Here is a 14,306-nt window from a genome sequence, read left to right as displayed (position 1 = left end):
TGGGTACGCAGGGTACAACCAGATTCTCATGGCGGAAGAAGACATGGAGAAAACAACATTTATAACACCTTGGGGTACTTACTGTTACACAGTAATGCCATTCGGGTTGAAAAACGCGGGTGCCACTTACCAACGAGCAACAACTGCCCTACTCCATGACATGATGCACAAAGAGGTTGAAGTCTAAGTGGATGATATGATTGTAAAATCAAAAGATGGCCCAGGACATCAAGTAGCATTAAGAAAGTTCTTCAAAAGGCTAAGGAAATATAACATGAGGTTAAATCCATCCAAGTGCGCTTTTAGAGTCACCTCAGGCAAACTCTTGGGATATGTCATAAGCTCTAGAGGAATAGAGATAGACCCAACCAAGATCAAAGCAATTATGTCAATGCTGCCGCCTAAAACGGAGAAACAAATTCGAGGATTTATTGGCCGGTTGCAATACATAAGTAGGTTCATATCAAAGCTAACAACAATATGTGAACCAATATTCAAGAAACTCAAAAAGAATGTTCCAGTGATATGGGACGATGAGTGTCAAACAGCCTTTGAAAAGATCAAAGCCTATCTCGCAAATCCACCCGTATTAGCACCAGCGCTTCCAGGGATTCCTCTTAGGTTGTATTTAACAGTCACCAAAGAGACAATGGGGGCTATGCTCGCACAAGAAGTAGAAGGAAAAGAAAATGTGATCTACTACCTAAGCAAGAAAATGCTCGAGTATGAAGTACGCTACACACTACTTGAGAAATTTTGCCTCGCATTAGTGTGGGCCACAACCAAGTTGAGACATTATATGCTCGTGCATACAGTCTCTGTAGTATCTCGAATGGATCCACTCAAGTACTTATTTGAAAAATCTACACTTAATGGGCACATATCAAGGTGGATAGTTAACCTAGCCCAATTTGATGTAAGGTTCATGCCTCAAAAGGCCATTAAAGGATCCGTGGTCTCGGACTTCTTAGCAGATTTTCCAATAGAAGATTCGACGCCAATACATGAGAACGAATTTCAGATGAAAGACTTGATGGTCATAGAAGATGATACTTCGACTTTATACTTCGACGGAACCTCAAACCAAAAGGGATGTGGCGTTGGAGTACTATTAGTGTCACCTAAAGAAGAACATGTTCCAATCTCCATAAAGCTAGATTTCGACGTTACCAACAACGCTGCTGAATACGAAGCATGCGTGGTAGGCCTCGAAAAAGCTTTGGCATTGGGAGTAAAGAAACTTCGAATATTCGGAGATTCTTCTTTGATCATTAACCAAATCTCTAAAAGATGGAAAGTAAGGAGTGAAAGTTTAGCCCCTTAACAAACTTATCTGGAAACTCTCACCAACCAGTTGGAAAAAGTAGAATACACATATCTACTTAGAGAGGAAAATCAAGTTGCTGATGCCTTGGCAAGGCTAGCCTCAATGGTTAGAATTCCCACGGAAATCGAGCAAATGCCTTTAACCATAGAGAAAAGGCATAAACCGGCTTACATTCAAACCATAGAAGACGACAAAGTGGTCTAAGATGAAGACGAAGAAGAAGAAGAACCGTGGTATACATACATACTCAATTATGTCACCAAAGGAGAATATCCTCCTCATGTTGACAAAAGAGCAAAACGAGCATTAAGACTCTTGGCTTCTCAATATGTACTCATAGATAACGGGTTACACAAAAGGGTACCTAAGGGTCGAGCTCTCTTATGTATAGAAAAAAAGGAAGCCCAAAGAGCCATGAGGATAGTCCACGAAGGCGTTTGTGGAACTCATGTTAATGACAAAATGTTAGTCCAAAAGATAATGCGAGAAGGGTATTATTGGACTACCATGAATAGGGACTGTCATCAATACGTAAAAAGATGCCCTAAATGCCAAATATATGCTAACTTGCAACATGTTCCTCAATCTCTACTTTACACCTACACATCACCTTGGCCATTTTCAACATGGGGAATTGATATCATTGGTAAAATTACCCCTCCAGGGACAGGAGGCCACGAATACATTCTAGTAGCAATCGATTACTTCACGAAGTGGGTTGAAGCACAGTCATATGCTAAACTCACTACAAAACATGTAGCACTCTTTATCGAAAGGAACATTATCTGTCGATACGGAGTCCCACATGAGATGATAAGTGACAGTGGAACTCACTTTCAAGCAGAATGTGAAGAATTGCAACAAAAATATGGTATTCAACACCATCATTACTCTCCTTATAGACCTCAAGCAAATGGAGCAGTTGAGGCGGCTAACAAAAATTTAAGGACTATTATTGAGAAAATGACAGAAAATTACAAGGATTGGCCGACAAACTCCATTTCGCACTTTGGGGTTATCGCACGTCAATTCGTACATCAACAGGAAATACGCCATTCTCCTTGGTTTATGGAATGGATGTCGTACAACCTGTAGAGCTTGAAATACCTTCTCTAAGCATTGCGTTGGAAAGTAAACTCGATGAAGTCGAATGGACTAGGGCGAGATATGAAGAGCTAATTCTACTCGATGAAAAGCGACTAGAAGCTCTACATCATACTCAATGCTATCAAACTCGTATGGCTAGACACTTTAATAAGACGGTCAAGACAAGAAACATCAAAGTAGGAGACTTGGTGTTAAAAGCATTAAGGAAAAATGTTTTGGATCCAAGAGGTAAATTTAGGCCTAATTGGTCTGGACCATATGATGAGCGTTGTTTATGGCGCTCAAAAGAATAAGATTTAGGTTCATTTTCTTTATTTTCTTTCATCATTTTCATATAATTCTCTTAGTTTTATTTGATTTTCCATTTTTTATAATTCACTTTAGTTCTCGATTGGTTTTTACGAGTTTTTCATATTTTTAGTTGATAATTCATAATTTTAGTTTTAGTTTTACCTTGTTACGCTTTCTCTCTTTGTTTTATTTGTGTTTTGTAGTTGAATAATCAAGTCAATTTGCTCATTTTGGGACTGCCTTGTTCGCGGGCATCATCTCGAGTGCACTGATGATGGGGATGCTCGGGAGCGCGGAGTTTGATCAAGCAAGCGAAGGAGCCAAAGCCTAGTGCATCGCACAGGGGTGCGCGCGTGCGGCACAGGGGTGCGTGCGCACAGACCCAACTGTGCGCGCGCGCGCGGCTGGGCTTTGCGTGCGCACGGCCTGTGCGGCCCCCTTCGCTCGATTTTTCTTATTTATAGCTTTTGACTTTCTAGAGAGAGAATTTTTCCAGAAATAGTAGAGAGAGAAAGTAGAGAGAGAAGATTAAGATTTACTTGTTTGTACTTAAATTTGATCTTAGATTTCAATTTGATCTTGAAATTCCTTCTTCAATTCAATGAATGTTTGTAAGATTTCTTTCCCTTGATTCACTTTTAATGCAATTCCTTCTAGTTTCTTGGATTTTGATTGAGATTACATTCCTTGCTTTAGAATTTGTTGATTGATTGATTTTCTTTTGATTAAGCTTTAAATGACTATGAATTTGAATGAATTTGTTTTGTTTCTTAATTTCACCATGTTTAGTGAGTAGATTAGTTTCTAGGGAGAAGGGGAAGCATGCTTGATTGATGATTTTTGCTAGTTGATGATGCTAAATTGATTTGAATGGTGCAATTAAATTGGTTGACATAGTTGTGCATGTGATTAATTAGACTAGGAGTGATCAACCTATAAGATTAATCTAGATTGCATTGCAAATTTCAATGACATGAACCCCTGATTTGAGAATTGCTTTAATTGATTGAATTTGATTGTGATTTTCCTAATTAGCCATTCATAGTGAACCCTAGCTTGGCTTATAGGAGATAGCCCTTGAATTCCTTTGATTGGAACTCTTGTTTGTCCTTTGCAATGTTAGAATTGATTGAGTGATCCTTCAATTAGCATAATCATTGAGCTTGCATGTGGAACCTATATCCCTAGTGTTTAGAATATTGAATTTCTTGATTTATCTAGTTTTCTCGATACCTTGGTTACCAACCGCATCTTCCCTCAATCTTCGAAGTAGTTTGACCTAGGCTATAGCTTGCACCTACTCATTCCCTTGGGTTCGACCCTTGACTTACCATATACTGAATTAGGTTGGTCGAGCGTTTATAAATTTTCTTTGGCTCTAGGAAAGGGTAGAGAACGACCTATATTTTCCGTGTGTCAAAAATGGCACCGTTGCCGGGGACTGATATTGATGCTTTGTTATAGTTGTTGAGTCTATTTCACCATTAATTGAAAATACAAAAAGATTTTCTTTTAGGCTACATTTGTAGCCGTGCTACTAACCATTTCTTTTGAGATTTTATGCATAGAGCACGTGATCATTCACTAGTGCCATTTGATCCGGAAATTGAGAGAACTATTGCAAGGTTGAGGAGTGCTAGACGATCTTTGAGCCCTAGCATTTCAGGTGAAGAAGAGCCACAACAAGAAGAACAAGCAAGAATGGGAGAAAATCCGAGAGTGGCATTGAAAGAATTGGGGATTCCCGGTGCATATAGATTTGAGAGTGGGATTGCTCCACCTACAACACCGGCAAATGATTTTGAAATAAGACCGGCAATGATCACTTTGATAGAGAGACGACAATTTAGTGGGGCCAAGCATGAAAGCCCACTAAACCATCTCAAGAAGTTCGAGAAATATTGCAATACTATCAAGGTGAACGGAATTTCCCAAGAATTCATCCGCCTCAAGCTCTTTCCCTTTTCTCTTATAGGGCGTGCTTTGGAATGGCTAGACAATGAGGTTAAGCCGAATTCTCTAAGGAAATGGGACGAGGTCACCAAGGAATTTCTATCCCGTTTCTATCCTCAAAAGAAAACGGCGGAGGCTAGAGCTTTGATTCAAGGTTTCAAGCAAAAGCCAAGTGAGAGCCTCTATGAAGCACGGGAGAGATACAAGGAGTATCAAAGAGAATGTCCTCATCACGGAATTCCAACCTATCAAATCATTCAAATCTTCTATGGAGGCCTTAGCCCTCAAGGAAAATCATGTTTAGATGGAAGAGCTGGAGGTCCTATCATGAACAAAACGGAAGAGGAAGTGGTGGACATAATTGAGGACGTAGTGAGGTATTATAGAGATTGGCAAGATGGAGAAAGAGAGTCAACTAGCAAGAGTAACTCTTCGGTGTACTCGGTTGATCATCTAAATGCAATCAACAATCTATCCTCTCAAATAACAAACTTGGGGAAGGAGATGTCCGCTATCAAGGCAAAGTTGGAAAATGCTACCTACCAAGTTCAAGTCTTCCCTCCCAAACTAAGGGGAGAGGTAAGTCTTCTAATTCTCAACCCCCTTCCTTCTTCTAGTAACATGCCTAGTGGATGCTTGTTTTGTGATGATTGTGGGTCGTATGATCATGATGTTTCTAGTTGCCCTCATGCATGTATGGATGTTTGTGATGATCAAGATGGAAATGTGAATGAGCATGTGAACTATGTGTCAAATAATCATGATTCTAGGTTTGGGAATCAAAGAGGTCAATGGAATAGGAATTACAACAATCATGGCAATTTTGACAACTATAACCAAGGTGGTGGTTATAGGAACCAAGGTTCTCGAGGTAACTATAACAATCAAGGTTATAGTAGCCAAAATAAAAACCAAAATTATGGTAATCCAAACCAAGGTTATGGGAATCATAATCAAGGTAGTTGTAACCATAATCAAGGTTATGGTCAAAATCAAAGTAGGGGTAATTGGAACAATCAAGGTAGAGGCAATTATCAAAACAATGCTCAAAGAGGCCCTCCACCCGAATTTGCTCCAAAGGCTCAAAATGATAATTCCTATGTTCAATCCTCTTCTTCTTCACATAGAACAAATTTGGAAGAAATCATTGAAAATTAAATAAAGTTGTTGAACACTTACATGACCGTAAGTGATAAGAAATTTAATGAAATGATGACTCATAATAAGATGCTTGAAAATCAAATTTCTCAACTTGCTAATGCTTTGAAAGACCATGCTAGTCCTTCTTCTTTACCTTCCCAAGGCCTAGATCCTAAGAGACCAGTTAATGCTATTGTCACAAGGAGTGGTAAGATTCTTGAGGAGAGTTTTCCTAGGAAGAGTAAGACTAAAGAGGGCACAAAAGAGGTTTTGGTTGAAGATGAGAGAGATGGTGCATCTTTGAGTGAGGTTGAGATTAAGAAGCCTAGTAAGGTGAGAGTGGAGAAAAATATTGTGAAACCCAAGCTTCCTTATCCACAAAAATTCATGAGACACAAGTTAGATGAACAATTTGGAAGATTCATTGACATTCTTAAGCAACTTCACATTTCTCTACCATTTACCGAAGTTGTCACCCAAATGCCCAACTATGCAAAATTCCTCAAGGACATTTTAAGACCCCGAAAACTTTTCTATCCCTTGTGCCATTTATAAAATGCAAATTGAGAATGTCTTGTGTGACCTAGGAGCTAGTGTTAGCCTTATGCCATACTCGGTGTACCGAAGACTTGAGTTAGGGGAACTCTTACCTACTAACATCACTTTGCAATTGGCCGATAAGTCAATTAAGTTTCCTAAGGGTAAAGTAGAGGATGTTCCTTTGAGGGTTGGGAAATTTGTTATTCCGGTGGATTTTGTTGTGCTTGAGATGGATGAAGATGCTAGTATCCCCATCATTCTAGGGAGACCATTCCTTGCTACTTCGGGTGCTTTGATAGATGTGAAAGTGCTAAAATTTCGCTCAAAGTAGGGGATGAAGTGATATAATTTGATTTGAATGATAGCATGAAATATCCAAGTTCTTCTTTAGAAAATTGTATGTTAATTGATTCTCTCGATCGTGTTGTGTCTTCTATGCATGAGCAATTGCTCACTTCTAACGATGCTCTTGAGAATGTTTTGTTGAATAAGGAAAAGATAGGTACTCCAAACAAGGAGATGGGTTTTTATGAAGATTTGCTCAATGGAAGCTTTGAGGATGTTGAAGAGCAAATGTGTTTGAGCATTTCTAGCCAAGAAGCGTTGCAAGTGGCAACATCAAAGGAAGGTAAAGGTGCTCCAATGGTTGAGCTCAAACCTCTTCCATCACACCTTAGGTATGAATTTTTGGGACCCAACTCCACTTTTCCTGTGATTGTTAGCTCTTCTTTGAGTGAGCATCAAGCTCAAAAGTTGTGTGGTGTTTTGAAAAAGCACCGAAGTGCTTTGGGTTATACCATTGATGACCTCAAAGGAATAAGCCCCGCTTTATGTACACATCACATAACTCTTGAGGAGGGTGCTTTACCTTCTATTGAGAGGCAACGAAAGCTACACCCCCAAATGGGAGAGGTAGTGAGAAAGGAGATCACCAAACTTTTGGATGCGGGAATCATATTCCCCATTTCCAGTTCTAGGTGAGTTTCTCCCGTTCACGTTGTCCCAAAGAAGGGAGGTATGACCGTCGTTGAGAATGAGAAAGGTGAGCTCATTCCGACGAGGACGGTCACGGGATGGAGGATGTGTATAGACTATAGACGTCTAAACACATCAATAAAGAAAGATCATTTCCCCCTTTCTTTTATTGATCAAATACTTTAAACACTAAAAAGGCACAAGTTCTATTGTTTTCTTGATGGTTATTCGGGATTTTTCCAAATCCCTATCCACCTGGATGACCAAGAGAAAACAACCTTCACTTGTCCATATGGTACATTTGCTTATAGGAGAATGCCATTCGGCCTTTGCAATGCTCCCGCAACATTTCAAAGATGCATGATGAGTATATTTGGAGATATGTTGGAAGAGGAGATGGAGGTTTTTATGGACGACTTCTCCGTAGGAGGTGTTTCATTTGAGGCATGCCTTGAAAACCTTGAAAAATGTCTTGCAAGGTGTGAAAAGATGAACTTGGTCTTGAATTGGGAGAAATGTCACTTCATGGTGGAGGAAGGCATAGTCCTTGGCCACAAGATCTCTCATAAGGGGATAGAGGTGGATAAAGCTAAAATTGAAGTCATTGAAAAGCTTCCACCTCCAGTGAACGTAAAGGGAGTGAGATATTTCTTAGGGCATGCCGGGTTTTATAGAAGATTCATCAAGGATTTCTCGCTCATTGCAAAGCCCCTTAATGATCTTCTTCAAAAAGATGCCGAGTTTGTGTTTGATGATAAGTGTTTGGAGGCATTCAATAAGTTGAAGAAAGCTCTAATCTCTACTCCTATTGTTCAAGCTCCAAGATTGGATTTACCATTTGAGTTGATGTGTGATGCAAGTGATTCGGCAATAGGAGGTGTCTTGGGTCAAAGAGTGGAGAAGAAACTTCATGTGATCTAATATATGTCCAAGACTCTAAATGGAGCTCAACGGAATTACACTACAACGGAGAAGGAATTTTTGGCTATAGTTCATGCTTTCGAGAAGTTCCGTTGTTATCTATTGGGTTCCAAAACCATTTTCTTCACGGATCATGCGGCTCTCAAGTATCTTTTTGCCAAGAAAGAGTCCAAGCCAAGGTTGATTTGGAGGGTTCTTGAGCTCCAAACCTTTGACATTAAGATTAGGGATAAAAGAGGAGCGGAAAATGTTGTGGCAGATCATCTTTCTCGTTTGGAAGATTCTCAAACTCATGATGATGGTTCTCCAATTGAGGATAGGATGCTTGATGATTTCTTGTATGCTATTGAAGCAAAGGAGCTCCCATGGTTTGCCGATTTAGTGAACTTTCTTGCATGTGGGGAGTTTCCTCCTTCCTTTTCTAAGAATCAAAGAAAGAAGCTCAAGAGAGAGGCAAGGCATTATGTGTGGGATGATCCCATCTTATACAAGCGTGGGGTCGATGGCTTACTTAGACGTTGTGTGCCAAACGAAGAAGTGCCTAGTGTTTTGAAAATGTGCCATTCGGATCTAAGCGGGGGCCATATGGGTGTCTCTAAGACCGCCACTAAGGTCCTTCAATGCGGATTATGGTGGCCACATCTCTTTAAGGATTCTTGGGGCTTTGTCAAGACATGTGACCGATGTCAAAGAGTTGGGAACATCTCCAAGAGAAATGAAATGCCTCAACAACCCATACTTGAGTTGGAAGTGTTTGATGTGTGGGGTATTGATTTTATGGGACCATTCCCCTCATCTTTCGGAAATCAATATATTCTTGTGGCGGTCGACTACGTGTCTAAGTGGGTTGAGGCCATTGCCTCCCCAACTAATGACCACAAGGTGGTTATGAAGTTCTTTAAGAAGATAATCTTTCCAAGATTTGAGGACCCAAAGGCGGTGATAAGCTATAACGGTTCTCATTTTATTCACCATGCCTTTCAAAAGATGTTGAGAAATCATGGGGTCCATCAAAGATTCGGCCTCCTATATCATCCCTAATCGAGCGGCCAAGTGGAAGTCTCTAACCGTCAAATCAAACTTATCCTTGAAAAGACGGTTGTGAGAAATCGAAAGGATTGGTCGGATAAGTTGGATGATGCTCTTTGGGCCTATCGAACGGCTTTTAAGACCCCCATAGGTACCACTCCATACCGCCTAGTCTACGGCAAGTCATGCCATCTCCCGGTTGAAATTGGACACCGTGCTTTTTGGGCAATCAAGAAGATAAACTTTGACTTGGCAAGTGCGGGGGAGAACAGGTGGTTAGATCTTCATGAGTTAGAGGAGCTTCGGTTTGATGCTTATGATTGTGCTAGTGTGTATAAAGCTCGTTCCAAGGAATCACATGACAAGCTTATTGAGAAGAAAGATTTTTGTGTTGGCGATAAGGTTCTTCTCTACAATTCAAAAATGAAGTTGTTTCCCGGAAAGCTCATGTCAAGATGGAGCGGTCCCTATTTGGTCAAGAACGTTTTTCCAAGTGGTGTTGTAGAGGTCTTAATGATGGATTATTCTTCTCCATTTAAGGTCAATGACCATCGTCTCAAGAAGTATTTCGACGGTGCTTTTGTTGGCCTTGTTCACTCATTTCTTTTCCGACAACCACCTTAATTGGTGGAGGACGTCGAGCTATGACGTTAAACAAGCGCTACCCGGGAGGCACCCCGGTTTTTTAACCTTTTTCTTTTGATCTTACATTTTTCTATATTTCTTTTATCCTTGAGATTTTTCTTATTTCTCTTTATTTTTATTTGTTTTCTTGATTTTAGGTACCATGAGATTGGATCAGAGAAAATTTCCAACAATTTTAGTGTTATTTCGAGCTTTCTCGAGGTTTGGATAAGTTTAGGTGGAAAGCTTGTTGGGGTCATATACGCTCATGTTTGCATTTTTATTGATTTTCTACTCTTTTTCAAATGCACTTTCAAATATCTCATTATGCAAACACGAGAGTATATTCACGGCCGACATATTCTTGTTTGGTGCACGCGCACCAAAGGGGTCAAAAAATTTTCACTTCCTTTAACAAAACTTGGCAGTTTTTGAACCATCCCCGTACCCCCTTGGTGCGCATGCACCCCACCCCTGCGCGCGCGCACCACAAGGGCAGCAATTTTGGCCTGTTTCTTGCATTACCCCAGCCCGTACCCGGTGCGCACGCACCTCCTGGATGCGCGCACGCACCAGGTAGGCAGCAATTTTGGGCTGTTTTGACTCCCTCTGCTGTCGCTAGGTGCGCACACACGGTCACCTGTGCGCACGCACCGTCGCCTAGCGCCAGTGCGTTCAGCACCCCCCCTCTTATTACCCCAGCTCTCACCAACCTTATTTCTCCATTCTCTCTCCCCGATTTCCCCTTACTCCCTCATTCATTCTTCTATCTTCAACCCTTCCAAACCTTTGAAAAATCACACAATTACTCATCTTTCATAATCATTTCTTCACAAATTACATTAAAGCACAATCAAATCCCTTCCCAAAAAAAAAAAAAAAAAAAAAAAAAAAAAAAAAAATCCAGAAATTCGAACTTGAATTTCGAAAAATTGGGGTTAATTTCGAAATTTTTATGTTTTGATTTAGTGCTTGAATCTTGTCTTTGGGTGTTCTATTTGTTCTTAAATCTCCATTTTTGGCAATTTTCAAGTAATTCAAGGCTTCATTGAGGTATAATTTCTTATTTTCTAGTCATCTTCTTCCTTATTGTTCAAGCTTGAAACCTTGTTTTTGCTTTCATGGTAGAACTCCATTGTTGGTCCTTTTAGCTTGTAATTTGTGTTGAATGATGTTATTGGATGATAAATTGAAGATTTTTCATGATGATTTTGTATACCTTGCTTGATTTCTTGATTCACCATTGTTGGTCATTTCCTCTTTCATGGGTATTCTTTATGATGGTTTTGTTGCTTTGATAATTCAATGTTTGTGTTATTTTGCTCAATTTGATTCATGATTTGGTCTCTTATGTTCATTTTTGCCTTTAATCCATGCTTACTTGCTTCAAATTCATGATTTTATATTAATGTCATTTTGTTCATATATAGCCATCTCATGATTTGGTCTCTTACTTGTTTCTATTTTGAGATAATTGCTTTTGTACTTGATTCTTGAGCAATTACTTATGCTTATTATTGAAATATGACAAATGTAAGATTTGCTCATGAGTTGTTCTCCTTCTTGTAGATGGCTCCAATCCGTCACAAGAAGCGGGCAAGATCAAGTTCTATCAAACCAAGGCATGTTGTTCCACCTCCACCCGAGGTAGAAGAGACATACGACATTGAATTTTCTAAAGAATCACATTGGGATCGTTTCAAGCGTCTATCCAAGAGAAAGCTTAGACCAACAAGATTTTACGATCAAGCAACAACTAAGTTTCTTAGCATAGATGAGGACGTTCGGCTTCTTGCAAAGGGCCTTGATCTTTTAAAGTTCTTGGATTTGAGCGCCCCTACTTATGCTAGGGTGACCTATGAATTTCTTTCCTCTCTTGAAGTAGTCCGAGAACCGGATGACGATTCCTTAAGGATTTTGACTTTTCAACTTTTCAATCATGATCACTCATTAACGAATTCTCAGCTATGTTCATACTTCAAGTTTCCATGGGCCGCGGACGCGGAACAATGTATCTATCCGGCGCATGGTAGAATGGCAGAGGAACATGGATATAATGAGCAACGTTGGTGGAGAATTATCTCGGAGGAAGGGAAGTATGAGCCTCAAAATTCCAAGACCGCCTCCATGATTCATCCGGCTATGCGGTATTTCAACCGTCTCCTCACTTACGCTCTTTGCTCCAAAGACTCTTTGGGAGCTATATCTCAAGAGGAGCTTTGTTGGTTGTGGATAGCCGACCAAAATGACTTTGAGATTGAGTTAGTGGATTTCACAGAGCACTTCATCAATCGACTCTTGGATATCCGTGATGGAGTTAGCCTATCGAGGAGCATCCAATTGGGAGGCATGATTTCTATCCTAGCTCTTTGCATCAATGACGACTATAAGACTTTGTTAAATGAGCTTCCCCCAATTATTGATCCTCGAGAAAAATATTCTTCTCATTTCCTCAACATCTCCGCCCTTGTGAACCAAAAGTTCCTCGATCGTACTAGAAAGGATGATGTCTTTATTTGGAAAGTTTCTCGGGTTAAAGAATGGTTCTTAATCCCATGCAAAGAGGCAACTACCCGACCAAGAGAGAAAGATTCCTTATCTTGGAGGCCTCCGATGCGAGATATTGACCCTTCTATTCGACGTAGGACGAATCATACAAGAGGCTGCTCGACCAATGCTCTCTCATCGAATGTTCAAACTATTCCCACAGTTGAACCGGAAGGTACACCTATTCCTTCCCCCTCTCCTACTCCTTCTACTTTTGATTTGTCAACCATTAATGCTAGGCTTGATTCTATTGCTAATGTGTTATATTCTATGCCTTCTATGCAAACCTCTTATCTTGGTTATGACTATCATACAAATCAATTGTACGATTTGCATGTTCGGAGGGGGGAAATCGAGCCCTATGTGAATTACCCGTATCTCCCGGTCCAACAAGGACTTATTCCTTAGTGGGAAAACTTTTGATCCTACCATTGGTCCTCAACCTTGCTACCCTTATTGGGAGGGCCCTCATGTTCACCCTAGTTCTATCATAGGCACCACCCTGACCACTTACACTATCTATGGCCCGGTGGTTGTGATTATGCATATGATCCGGCTAATCCTTCACCCTTTCCGGACCCTGAGACTTTTAGGCGGTGGGGTAGGTCGGGTGAGCCGATCTTAGATGATTGGTCTCATTATTTTGAGGATAATAGAGCTAGGAGGGATGGTAGGTTAAGGGGTAAGGCTCCCATGGACGTGAGCGAGATGGCTAGCTCTAGTCATGTGATGGAGACCGGTGAGGGGAGTTCTCATTCTACCCCTTACCATAGTGCGGAGTGATACTACCATGGCTATTCCCCCTTCTTATGTGCTTTATATGATGATTCTTGGTTGCCTACATGTCTTTAGGTTTAGAGTTAGAGGGGTAGTCCAGTCTAAGCTTGGGGGTGCTTTCTGCATTTGTTTATGTGCTTCACCATATTCCCCCCTGATTTTGTAGTTCATTCCTAGTTTCCTATGCTTCTAATATTGATCTTTGTGTTGTTCGGTTTTATGATGATGCTGCTGTATTTCTGCTGATTTCTCTGCCCGGTTATTGGTTTGTTGCTTGTTTCGCTGATCGCTGTCCGCTGAGTTTCTCTGTGTCTTTGTTATGATGATTCCTGATGATGACTGTCTGATTTCTTCTCTCCTGCTACTATTTTAGTCTGATGATTCTGACCCTTGCTGCTACTATTACTTGCTTTTTTCATTATTTTCCTACATTTAGTTTTCTATTTTCTTCTTTTCTTTTGTATTGAAGTTACTAACAATTTTCTTTGTATATAGTTTTTTTTTTATTTCTCACCTTGCTCTATTGCTTATGCTTTGGATTTCGACGATTCATAAAGGTGCTCTTTCGCCTTGTTTAATGTGCAATAGCTTTGGCGCCCGGTGAGATCTTTGAATTTCTTTTCTTTTTCATTTCTTGGTTTCTTAGTCTAGGATTAGTTATGGGAGAAGTTGAATGGTTCGAGGTTGTTTGCTTTTTAACACCCTAGTGTGATTGGGAACATTGGCGTTGTGGCCGAATGTTCACTTGTTTTTGTGAATATGAATAAAATATTTTTGAGGCATTGCTTTTCTTTCTTCATCTTTTTGCTTTTACTTTGGACTTAATACGACTTGAACTTGCACATTGGCTATTTTTCTTCCTAAATACAATGGTTTGCACGGTTTGAGAGTATCGTTGGTTGATTCTAGGATAGGGTATGCTAAGGTAGCAGTTTAGACCTTTTGGAGCCTTGAAGCCGAATTCTTTTGGTTTGTGGTAAGACGGACTTGCTTCCTTTGGTGGATTTGACACCTTTAGTAAGTTTTTGCTACAACCTTGTGAGGATTTCTCTTTTTCAAGCCTTCATCACTTTTG

At 40.3% G+C, this 14,306-nt stretch overlaps 1 non-coding gene across 1 annotated transcript; it reads right to left on the bottom strand.

The window, feature by feature from the left end:
- Positions 1-4,811: 4,811 nt before the first annotated feature.
- On the bottom strand, positions 4,812-4,917 carry LOC145586985 (small nucleolar RNA R71). Its single transcript, XR_014101054.1, has one exon. It is a non-coding gene; the product is annotated as a small nucleolar RNA R71 (small nucleolar RNA).
- Positions 4,918-14,306: the final 9,389 nt, after the last annotated feature.

The sequence above is a fragment of the Chenopodium album genome, chromosome 16 (assembly GCF_948465745.1).
Source record: "Chenopodium album chromosome 16, dcCheAlbu1.1, whole genome shotgun sequence".
Lineage (NCBI taxonomy): Eukaryota > Viridiplantae > Streptophyta > Magnoliopsida > Caryophyllales > Amaranthaceae > Chenopodium > Chenopodium album.
This window is presented reverse-complemented; position numbering and strand designations above follow the sequence as displayed.